At 46.5% G+C, this 12,728-nt stretch overlaps 1 protein-coding gene and 1 pseudogene across 5 annotated transcripts in view; one reads left to right on the forward strand and one right to left on the reverse strand.

Moving 5' to 3' along the window:
- The window catches only part of PALLD (palladin, cytoskeletal associated protein), a 341,670-nt gene that overhangs the window by 119,147 nt on the left and 209,795 nt on the right, over positions 1-12,728 (reverse strand). The window lies entirely within an intron of this gene.
- On the forward strand, positions 184-1,009 carry LOC106508073 (annotated as a pseudogene).

The raw sequence follows: 12,728 nt of genomic DNA on the forward strand, positions 1-12,728 counted from the left end.
CGGATCTGGCGTTGCTGTGGCTGTGGCATAGGCAGGCAGCTGTAGCTCCGATTCGACCCCTAGCCTGGGAACCTCTATGTGCTGCGAGTGCAGCCCTAAAAAGCAAAACAAACAAACAAACAAACAAACAAAAACCAAAAACAAAACAAAAAAACCTTCTAAAAAACAAAAGTCCAGGACCTGATGGTTTTACAAGCAAATTCTATCAAACATTCAGAGAAGAGTTAACATCTATTCTTCTGAAATTCTTCCAAAAATTTGCAGAGGAAGCAATACTCCCAGACTCATTCTATGAAGCTACCACCACCCTGGTAACAAACATGACAAAAATACCACAATAAAAGCAAATTATAGGCACGTGGGGCCACCAGAGGGCAGAGCTAGTTCGGTTGCACCAATGCGGGTCCATAGGCGTGGACCGGTGAGTCCTTGGACCTAGAAAGTGGGACATCCAGCCTGTGGGTGGTGGTTTGTCTGCTGAGCTTGGCGAAAGAACGATTTTAAAATGGGTGATGTTGTGAAGGGCAAGAAGATTTTTGTTCAGATGTGCGCCCAGTGCCATACTGTAGAAAAGGGAGGCAAGCACAAGACTGGTCCAAACCTCCATGGTCTCTTTGGGCGGAAGACAGGTCAGGCTCCTGGATTTTCTTAAACAGATGCCAAGAAGAACAAAGGCATCACCTGGGGAGAGGAGACACTGATGGAGTACCTGGAGAATCCCAAGAAGTACATCCCTGGAACAAAAATGATCTTCCTGGCATTAAGAAGAAGGGAGAAAGGGAAGACTTGATAGCTTATCTCAAAAAAGCTACTAATGAGTAAAAGTTGGCCACCGCCTTATTTATTACAAGACCGAAATGTCTCATGACTTTTATATGTGTACCATATTTTAATTGATCTCATACTCTAGAATTCAGATCATGTGTGGCTGATGGAATGTTTCTGTTGAATGGTCCTGATTTAAATAAGATCGGTTGGTGGCTAAATGAAAAAAAAAAAAAAAAAAAAAGCAAATTATAGGCCAATATCACCGATGAACATAGATGCAAAAATCTTCAACAAAATACAGGCAAACCAAATCCAACAATATGTTGAAAGGATCATACACTATGATTTAGTGGGATTTATCTCAGGGATGCAAGGATTTTTCAATATCCACATATCAATCAGTGTGATATTCCACATTAACAAATTGAAGAATAAAACCCATATGATCATCTCAATAGATGCAGAAAAAGTTTTTGGAAAAATTCAACACCAATTTCTGATAAAAGCTCTCCAGAAGGTGAGCAGAGAGGGAATCTACCTCAAACATAATAAAGGCCATATATTACAAACTCACGGCTAACTTCATTTTTGATGGTGAAAAGCTGAAAGCATTTCTGCTAAGATCAGGAACAAGACAAGGATGTCCACTCTCACTGTTTTTATTCAACATAGTTTTGGAAGTTCTAGCCACAGCAATTAGAGAAGAAGAAATAAAAAGAACCCAAATTGGAAAGAAGAAGTAAATCTATCACTGTCTGCAGCTGATATGATACTATACCTAGAAAACCCTAAAGATGCTACCAGAAAACAGTTAGAGCCCACCAATAAATTTGGTAAAGTTTCAGGATACAAAATTAATACACAGAAATCGACTACATGTCTATATACTAACAGTAAAAGATCAGAGAGAGAAGTTAGGAAAACGATCCCATTTACCATCACATTAGAAAGAATAAAATACCTGGGAATAAACCTACCTAAGGAGACAAAAGACCTGTACTCTGAAAACTACTATGTGGTCCATTAAACTCCAAAGAAATCACAGAATCTCATATGTTCACAGTTGTCTCAGAATCTGTAAAATAGATGAGAGGGGGGTGTGAGCAGATACTGGAATTGAATGTATACTTCTAAACTGTAAAACCAGGCAAGGAGGAATTAAAGAAGACTAACGAATGGAGAGACTTTATTCAGGAGTCAGAAGACTCAAGATTTGAAAGGTCAACCCTCCTCCTCAAGCTCATCTACAGACTCAACACAACCTCAGTTCAACCCCCAGCCGGCTTCTTAATAGGAATTGACAAGTCGATTCTAAAATCCATATGGAAATGCAAAGGACCTGAATAGTCCAAACAGTTGTGAAATAGTGGGAATGTGAAGGGCAATGTGATCTGTTTCAGAATGTGCTCCTAAAGCATCAGCAGTCAAAACAGCGTGGGACTGACAAAAAGACAGAGACTAATGGGACAGAGGAGAGACCAGGACAAGAGCCACATCCTGGACAACGACATGAGATTCAGTGACAAAGGCGATTCAGCAGAGAAAGGATAATCATTTCAACAAATGGTGCTGGATATCCATACACACACATTGAAAGAGAGCTTCAATCTGTATAGCATATGCAAAAATTAACTCAAAATAGATTGCAGATCGAAAGCCACAACATAAAACTATAATACATATGCCTGAAGGAAAACATAGGAGAAAATCTTTGTGAGCTTGGATCAGGCAAGATTTTCTTAGATGTAACATCAAAAGCATGATCCATAAAAGAAGTCGAATACATTTGAATTCATTAAGATTAAAGACTTCAGCTGTCATTATTGGGAGAATTAAAAGATAATCCAAAGACAAGGAGAAAATATTTTGCAAAGCATGTATCTGATAAAGGACTTGTATCTAGGATATATAAATAATGTAATAAGAAACTCGATAATAAGAAAATAATGAGAAAACAAACAATCCAGTTAGAAAATAGGCAACCTGGAGTTCTCGTTGTGGCTCAGTGGAAATGAATCTGACTAGCATCCTTGAGGATGCAGGTTCGACACCTGGCCTGGCTCAGTGGGTTAAGGATCTGGCGTTGCTGTGAACCGTGGTGTAGGTTGCAGACTTGGCTGTGATGTAGGCCAGCAGCTGCAGCTCCAATTCAACCCCTAGCCTGGGAACCTCCATATGCTGCAGGTGCAGCCTTAAAAAGACCCCCCCACCAAAAAAAAGGCAGTCTGAACAGATATGTCACTAAGAAAGATATGTGGATGCAAATACACATGTGAAAAGACGCTCTGTCATTAGTAACTAGGGAAATGCCAATTAAAGCCACCGTGAAATACCACTACATACCTATTAAAATGATTAAAATTAAGAAAAACTGGATGATGTGAAATACAGGTTAGGATGTGGAAGAACTATAATGTTCACACACCAATTGTAAAAGTAAGATGACTTACCATTTTGGAAAACAATTTGGTAGTTTTTTAAAAAGTTAAACATTCACCTACCACATAAGCTAGCTGTTGCACTTCTAGGTTTTTATCCAAGAAAAGTGTAAATTGATCCAAAACCTTGTACACAAGCAGCTTTATTTTAATAATAAAAAACTGGAAACTATGTAAATATTTGTCAACAATTGCATGCATGACAAATTGTGACATATATGTTACATATAAGATATATCACACATATCGTATGTATGTGTACAGATTATATATATACCGTTATATGTACGTAAAGTTCAATTCATCAGTAAAAAGAAATATACTATTATACATGCAAAATGCATGAAATTTAAAATAATTATGCTGGAGTTCCCGTCGTGGCGCAGTGGTTAACGAATCTGACTAGGAACCATGAGGTTGCGGGTTCGGTCCCTGCCCTTGCTCAGTGGGTTAACGATCCGGCGTTGCCGTGAGCTGTGGTGTAGGTTGCAGACGCGGCTCGGATCCCGCGTTGCTGTGGCTCTGGTGTAGGCCAGTGGCTACAGCTCCAATTAGACCCCTAGCCTGGGAACCTCCATATGCCGCCAGGAGCGGCCTAAGAAATAGCAACAACAACAACAACAACAACAACAACAACAAAAAGACAAAAGACAAAAAAAAAAATAATTATGCTGATATATACACACACATATACGTATCACTACGTGTATGTAAAGTTCAATTAATCAATAAAATAAAATATACTATTATACATGCAATATGCATGAAATTTAAAATAATTATGCTGAGTGAAAGAAGCCAGATTAAAAAAAAGAGTACATACTGTATTACTGAGTTTATAGAAATCTCTGTAAAATGGAGTTGAATCTGCAGTGACAGAAAGCAGACCAGTGGTTTTTTGGGAGAATCAGGGCTGGGGCGAGGGGTTCCCTAGGGGTGGAAAGAAATTTTTAAGAATGACAGGGTGGGAGTTCCCACTGTGGCACAGTGGGTTAAGAATCCCTCTACAGTAGTCCCCAGCAGGGAAACTTCTGCCTACTGTAGGCATGGCCACCAAAAAAAAAAAAAAAAAAAAAAAAAAAAAAAGATGGGGTATTTGCTGTCTTTTTTTCTTTGTCCTTTGAGGGTTGCACCCACAGCATATGGAGGTTCCCAAGCTAGGGGTTGAATTGGAACTGTAGCCACCAGCCTACACCACAACCCCAGCAATACCAGATCCAAGCTGTGTCTTTGACCTACACTACAGCTCACGGCAACACTGGATCCTAAACCCACTGAGAGAGGCCAGGGATCGAACCTGCGACCTCATGGTTCCTAGTCAGATTTGTTTCCACTGGGCCATGACAGGACGTCCTTGCTGTGTTGATTGTGCTAATGATTCCAGGGGTAAATATACACATTAAAACCTACTTAATTGTATCTGTTAAGCATGCGCTATTTATTAGCTGTCAAATCTAAAAAATGTCAAAAATTATCCAAAATGAAAACAATCCACCAGGATGTGAATAATCTAAGAGCAATGAGATCACTTTTTGGGGTGGCAGGGAAGTGGGGCGACCACATGGCAAGAACTTTCTTGACCTGAGTGGGGACACTGGAATGCTTGAGTTACAGTTACCCCTTATCTATGAACTCAACATGCATTCAAAGTAGACCATGACTATTTTTTATAATTAATAAGCCATATATTTGTTTTGGGTGGTTTTCTGTTATCTGCGTTTTATTTTACAAAAAAAAAAAAAAAAAAGTTAAGAACATAGTGACTTGAGAGGAAGAGAAGCATAAAAGTCACCCAGCTGGCAACAGGCACATTTCCAGCTTTTATCCCCAAGGCTCCACAGGACTGAGGAAAAGGAAACTGGAATGATGGGTGGTCCAGCTGAGATGAAGTTAAGTAGATGTGTTCAGGCTGAGCCCTTAATGACCATTTCCTCGGTGTGAGGGGGGTTCAGTACATGTTGTGGGAGGTGGGTGTGTCCCCGTGACCTCCCGGACCAGAGATGGGACAGGCAGCAAGTGGGGCTTGACAAGAAGGAAGGGTGAGGGCAAAGGTGAGCCGGAAACCCACCAGTGTGTGACCAGCCAGTCACATTGTGAGTCCATCCCCTAGGTCTGCAGGTCAGCCTCACTCTCCTCACTGGTAACACGGAGACCCTGGGTGAAATTTTGTGAGACTTAAGAAACAGGTGTCTGGCACCTAGAGATGGTGCCTGCAGAAAGCAGGTTGTTAATATCATAACTGAATTTGAAACTCACGAACTTCAAATCTTAGCAGTTAAATCAATGGTTTAGAAAGATCCTGTTGCATTCTGCCTCTGTCTAGGGCTCACTGTGATAGGAACCTGCCAGAAGCTCCTGCCAGGAAATCCCGTTAGGGTGTGTTTCCACTGGCGCTTCTCCAGATAGAGGGCAGGCTGGGCGTGCACGGCGAAGTCACACCCCCTCACAATGGGCTTCTGGGACTTGGATCAGAGCAGTTCCAAGTTCATTTGTTACTGCTCTTTTACTTTATTTTTTGTAAGAATGGTTTTTTTTTTCATTGTACAATTACAATATTATGTAAGTTACAGGTGTACAACAGTGATTCACAATTTTTAAAGGTTATCTTCCATACATAGTTATTGTAAAATATTGGCTATATTCCCACGTTGTAAAATGTATCCTTGTAGCTTATTTAATACAACACAGTTTGTACCTCTTACTCCCAACCCTTCTATTACTGCTGTTATTCTGTTACTGCTATTTTCTTTCTTTCTTTCTTTTTCTTTTTTTTTTTTTTTTGTCTTTTTAGGGCCGCGCCCACGGCATATGGAGGTTCCCAGGCTAGGCATCCAATCAGAGCTGTAACCACCGGCCACAGCCACAGCCACAGCAACGCGGGATCCGAGCGGAGTCTGCGACCTACACCGCCGCTCACGGCAATGCCGGATCCTTAACACACTGAGTGAGGCCAGGGGTCAAATCCACAACCTCATGGTTCCTAATCGGATTCACTTCCGCTGCTCCACAACGAGAACTCCTGTTACTGCTATTTTCAAATGACCCTCTTAGGCTGTAAATTCTTAGGCAATAATGACCCTCGAGGAAGAACGAGAGCCCACCTGACATTCCACTGGCAGACCCTACACCCAGGGGTGCACACTCCCACCAAGGATCTCGTGTTCCAGCTGTCCCCACACTTTCTTTTTGGGGGTACAGTCCTTATTAGTCTTTTATTAATTCCTTTATTCATCGCTTGCTATGGTTACTGGGCACCAGTTGTGCTGGGCCCTGGAAACACAGGGCCAGGGGGGATGCCCAATTTGGAGGCCTCCCCATCAGTGTCTGTACAGGACACACATAGCCTGCATCAGGCACAGGACAAAGGACCGCTCTGTCTTGCAGGCTTCCCACAGACAAAGTCATGGCCAGCCCCCCTCTGTGAGTCACTGCCTGGGAGGGGCCCTGGTTTCATGGTCAGTCTGCTGCTCTATGTGTCTTTGGGGAGGAAGCTTAGCAATGATGAGCCCCTCTCTGCCCACCAAGACTTGACACATCCTTGTAAGGAGAGCTGCAGGCTTGAGGCTGCTAACCGAGGGCCACAAACTTCCCGCAGCCCATCCCTGCTCTCAGGGGAAGGGACACAGATGTCTCTGCTCCAAACACCCCTGGACTAGGTGTGAGCAACAGCGTCTGAGTGTTACCAATCCTTGGACTAGGTATGAGTGTTACCAGCAGGGGCCTGACTCTACAAGAGGGTTCGGGAATCCAGGCCATGAGGGAGGTGAGGGAACCACTGACTGGTCCTCCTCCAACACTCCCCGACTGCATCTCCCCCAAACTGTAGAGGCAGCAGGAGCAGACTGGGGACCGACTGCCCTGTCAGATGTCACCAGTGCTCTGCACACAGGAGACTGTGGGGGTCATGTCTGGGAGATAACATGTGCTGATGTCCCTGGTCTGTGGGTCACTGAGGTCAGAGGACATTCATATCGGCATTTAAATGAGACAGCACCAGCTCCTCCCCTGAGCTCAGCCTCCTCCCTCAGCTTGCAGCCTCTTCCAGGCCTTCTGCCTCCCCCACCCCAGATCTGTGAGTCGCCAGGGAGGGGCCCCCAAGGCCACATCAGGCCATGCATCACAGGGGTGGCTTCTCAAGAGAAGCAGGTGTGAGAGGCCTCCTTCCCATCCTGGCTCCGCATTCAGGCTGGAGCGACGCCATCTGGGGCCCTGAGAGGGTCACAGCAGAACTGCAGCCACAGGTACACAGGGGACCCCGCCCAGCTCAACTCCAGCCTCTGGCTTGGACAGCAGCCGAACTGCCTCCCAGACCCAGGGGTGCCCCTGGACCCTACACCTAGCCCCAGCCTCACAGCTCTGCCTTCGAGGGCAGCAAGCCTGCAAAGCCCAGGGTCCTCCCCGCTTGCTGAGGATGGCACGAGAAAGCAAACCATCCCCGTGGCTTTCATGCATCTCTGCATTCTGGACAGACACGTGCATGTCCACACGCCCCCAGGACAAAGCATGCTTGAAACTCTGGTTTATATGAGCAAGAACAGCTCATCACTCATACTAAACACACATTCAAGCTAGCTGCCTGGCTGCTGCTATTTTTATATGAATGTAGCCTGTGCTCTCCAAAGAAAAATCGAACCTGTGCTACGCATTCCCGATGAAAACAATTTTAATAAATAGAACGTATGCACGTGAATCATGAACAGATGAGAGTATAAATGTTCGTAAGAAACTTTCCTGAAACCCTTTGAGTCTATTAAATAAACTCTTCATTTCCTGCTATGATTAACCTTGACCTTTATCTCAACATCCAATTAGCCCTTAGAGCAAAACATCCAGGTACAGGTGATTAACCTGAACATCAGAGAGGAGTCTCTGCCAGCAGAGGGGCTGCCTGAGCCCTTCCTTTTTTGACAAGGTTTTCAGACACTGCAGTTTGGCAAACAAGACTCTCTGCCCATGGCCATGTGGCTCCCGGGTGGAACTCTCCCTTAGTTGGCACAGCCAACTCTGTACTCTAACGTGTCGTGAAAGACATGCATCCAAGATTAGCAGGGGTACAGATGAGGGAACAGTCAGTTCTGTGATGAAATGGGGATGGGAGAGGAAGTCAGGCAGGCTTCTCGGAGGAGGTCATATGTGAGGTGTGTCTTGAAGGGTGAATAGGAGTTTTCTGAAAGGGCGATTGGGAACGATGGGAAAGGTTCTAAGATATGAGGGCCCGTGTGACAGTCTGAACTGTGGAGGGGGTGGGTGATGCTGGGCGATGGTAGGGGACGAGGTTGGGAAGCTGGACTGCTGTAGGATGAAAACCGCCTGGGACTCAGGGCTTCTGCCGTGGGTTTGAAGATGATCAGAAGGGAAGTGACCCGGTCATCAGATACAGGGAGTGAGATAAACACCAGAATGTGGAGAAAACCGTGCATGTTGATAGGTTTTTTTTTTTTTTTCATGTTGATAGTTTTGTTAAAAATAATTTTATGAAGTGACAAAAGTTAACAATGTTATCTCTGGGTACTTCCGTTTTGGAAGCTATTTTTTAGCTTTTCACATGACCAGGAGTATATGTTACCCATACGGTGGAAAGGAGAAAATCATTAAATGTGCAAGCAGAGTGGGGGAAGCAACCGAAGGGTGGTTTGCAGGCCTGCAAACCATGAACACAGTCCATGCCAAGTGGTGGCCGGGCGGCTGAGACCCTGTGATAAGTACAGACTCAGTCACAGTGAGCACGGGGTCCAGACGGGGGCCCTGAGCCTCTCATGTTCTTTGCATCACTTCCTGTGTGTCACACCTGGTTTGGGGACCATAGGTTAAAGAGCTGAAGCTGAGTTTGGTTGGTCAGAGGAGAAGTCATTGGAAAGCACATCATAAAAGGAAGATTTGTGACATCCTGAGATGTTTACCCTGAAGACGAAAGAGCAAATGGGGTTCAAGGCCATGTTCAAATACTTGGTGAGCTTCCATGGCAACAAGATAAGCCCCTTCTCTACCAGAACTGACACCAACACTGGAACTCAGAGGAAGGCCACTTTTGGCCAGACACAGGAGAAACAGCATTACAATCACAAGATTACCTCAAGGAGAGAGTGAGGTCATACCCACAGCCTCAGTGTGGACAAAAGTGACTCATTTTGAGGCCCAGTGGCTTGTCCCCACGACCCTTCAGCTGGTCAGTAGGAGGGCCAGGGCCAAACCACATCTCATGCCTCAAGACTACCACTCTCCTCCTCACCCCCATCAAGGCCGCTTGGACCCACAGATGCCCAGGAGGCAGATCTGCTCCCTCAGAAGGTGGGCTCCCAGGCTGCTGGTGTGTCCACACACAGACTGAGTGACACCTGCCAGGGGCATCTATAGGGAACGTCTGTCATAGAGGGATGGACCAGCTGTGTCCACGCACAGGCTGGGTGACACCTGCTGGGGGTCTCCAGGGAACGTATGTCACAGAGGGAAGACTCACTTCCTGTCAGGGGCACCCCCAGGGAACGTCTGTCACAGGCAGATGGACCAGCTGTGCCCACGCACAGGCTGGGTGACACTGGCCAGGGGCACCCCCAGGGAACATCTGTCACAGCGGGACAGACCATGTGTGTCCATGCACAGGCTGAGTGACCTCCTGCCAGGGGTGTCCCCAGGGAACGTCTCTGACAGCAGGACGGATAACCTCTGAGGTGCTTCCCAGCCTGTGCTGCTCTGGTGGGAATTCTGGAAGTAACTGGGAGGAGGGTGGCACTGAGGGTCTCTAACAATCATTAAAGAGAAGTCCAGAGGCTTAGGAACAGTGGTTGGTACACAAAGAGAGGGGAGTCAGCGTCCTAGGAGGCCGTTCCTCACCAGGCCCATCACGGTTGTTATTAGTCAGATCACGCTGGTACCTGCCCCCCAACATTTGCCAGGAGTGGGGGGGGGTGCGTTGGGTGGAGAGCAGACTGTCTTCTGCTTTGACCCCTACTCTGCCAACCAGAAAGCGTGACATGTCCATGGACAGGGCCGAGTGGTGGTCATGGCGTGTGGTCACGGTGGAGCGCCACCTGGAAATCACAGATTATCCAAACACTGCAGGCACTTCCATTCACTTCGAAAGGAGCCAAGAAAAGACGTGCTCTCCCCTCCCCCCAGCCCCGGTCCCACCCTGAAGAAAAACCCACACACCCTTCAGTAATTCAGCTTTTTCGTTTGGCTCACAATCATAGGAAAAGGGCTGAATTGCTTAGCTCACCAGCAGCACATCCAGACCCTGAATCTCCACTTAAAAGACGGGACGGCCCAGGATTTCCCTCATTACCAGTGAAGTGTAGATGACAAGTTCATTAATTAAAGCTCTTTTCTGGCTCCTGGTGTGTCTGTTCTCCAGGAAAGAGATTAAGATCTTGGTGCAGAGTCAGCTGGCCCCAAAGTCATGTCCCTGAGCATGTGACTATGTTCATCTCGGGCAGGTTGTTAAAGAGATGCTACCGGAGACGACCGCATCTTCACTCCGGTCACGCTGTGCCCTGAGCCACCCTTCTGACGCGAGGGTCCTTGGGTGAAGCACCTTGTGCATCCCCGTCCTGCTTCCCCTGTCCCTGTTACATGCAGCTGGTCCTGATCTAGAGTTCCGGGGAGGCTGCTGGTTCCTGAAATCCCTTCCCCTCCCTCCTCTGGCCATCCCCTAGTGTCCACGAGGAGCACCTGGCACCGGTCAGCTGCCATTCTGTGTTTCACACACTGACTCCTGTGCCTGTCCCTCTTGCCCTCATCTTGTAGGTGACGGGAACCACTCACCCAGGGCAGCGCTGCTAAGTGCTGGGGGTGAAATCCAAACAAGCTTTTCCGGACCACGCCCGTCACTGTAACAGAGGACCAGGAGGGGCTGCCTGTGCGGAGAGTGGGCTTCCTCCCTGTCACACTGGACACTGGTTCGAGGACAGGGTATAAACCCCGTTCCAAATGAGGAAAGGTTGTCAGACGGGAAAGTGAGGCTGGAAGTGAAGGAAACTCCGGGGAGCGTAGTGGAGAGACGGGCTGGGGGAGGCTCAGGGGACCCAAAGGCAGGCTGGAGAGGAAGGGGCTAGATTCAGGCTGCACAGGGCTCAGAGAAGCTGGACGGGAGACTTGCCCAACACGTGGGCACCAGCGATAAGGCTTGGAGTAAACATTCTGAGGGGTATTTTTGGATCCAGAAAAATAAGTACAAAATGTTCCTCAGGCGAGTTCCTGCTATGATGCGGGGGTTAAGAACCTGGCATTGCCACTCGGTGGTCTAGATCTTCTGATTCCTGGCCCGGGAATTTCCGTATGTCATGGGGGTGGCCAAAAATAAAAATGTTCCTAAGGGCCAAGATGTAGAGGGAGGCTTTTGTGGCCTAGAGGTGATATGTGTAGAAAATATAATTTATATTATATATCATGTACAATATAGGTAAATGAGCTCCAAAAAAACAAAAAAACAAAAAAAAAAAAAAAGAGGAAGAATGGGTCTTACACACCATCCTGTTGCTCACTCCCCCATTCACTCACTCACCTGTTTACTCTCTGCCTTACCCACCAGCACCTTTCCTGTAAGCAAGTGGTTGAATCAAAAAGTCCACCGCGAACCCTCTATTATTTAAACAGCCTGGAGGCAGATGTACCTTCAAATTGTACTGTAGCCCCTATTCCATAGGTGCCTTGAGGTTACAGGATGGCTCTGAACCTCAGTCTCCTTGCAAATGAAGAGGAGATAAAAAGTCTACGTGGCTGGGTTCTCTTGAGAATTAAATGACCACAAAGTGGAGGCTACAGAGCTGAGCGCCTGTACATGACCGGTCCTCCACTGTGTCTGGAGAGGGGTGGGGGGTCTCAGGTGCATAGAAAGACATTGGGATACTTAACTGTGCACGTTACATCAAAGCAGTCATGGAGTCCAAGCTCTGAGATTAAACAGACGTCAACATCTTTGCAGAAAAAGTGGCGATTTTTGGCATGTCTTATGTTCAAGATGTGAAAGCGATCAGTGAATCTTAGCATTTACATTATGAAGCAATTTAAAGAGCTGGCATTAGTGAGCTTATTGTGATTGAGTCTCAGGTTGTTCTCAATGTTTATGATGCTTATGAAATGAATTTCTAATGACTCCTCAAAAACAGACTTGTCTTTCCTTCTTTCCCTAAAGACGAAAAGTGGGGAAATAAGACCTTAAGTTTAGAGAATGGAATAAGAGAGCAGTGCAAAGTAATAAGGTCTAAACACAGTTCATTAGGAAGGAATGTCTAGAATTGTAACCCTTGGGGTCCAGGATGGGGGAGAAACAGAAAACCACGTCCGCTGGGGACATGAGGGCAGTGTTTCCTCGGGCCATGGTCCAAGAAGGAGGCCACATGTGACACTGTAATTCATGGACATCAGTGAATATAATCTCGACTGGAAAGAAGGAATCTCGAGGTTTTGGATGCAGACAGAGGGGAGGATGGGGAGTGTTCCTACAGACTGGCGCAGGCCCCAGGGTTTCAGGGGGGTGGGGCGACCTTCCAGGAGGGCAAAGGCTGCTGCTGAGAGCAGACGGCG

This window comes from Sus scrofa, chromosome 14, assembly GCF_000003025.6.
Source record: "Sus scrofa isolate TJ Tabasco breed Duroc chromosome 14, Sscrofa11.1, whole genome shotgun sequence".
Classification (NCBI taxonomy): Eukaryota; Metazoa; Chordata; class Mammalia; order Artiodactyla; family Suidae; genus Sus; species Sus scrofa.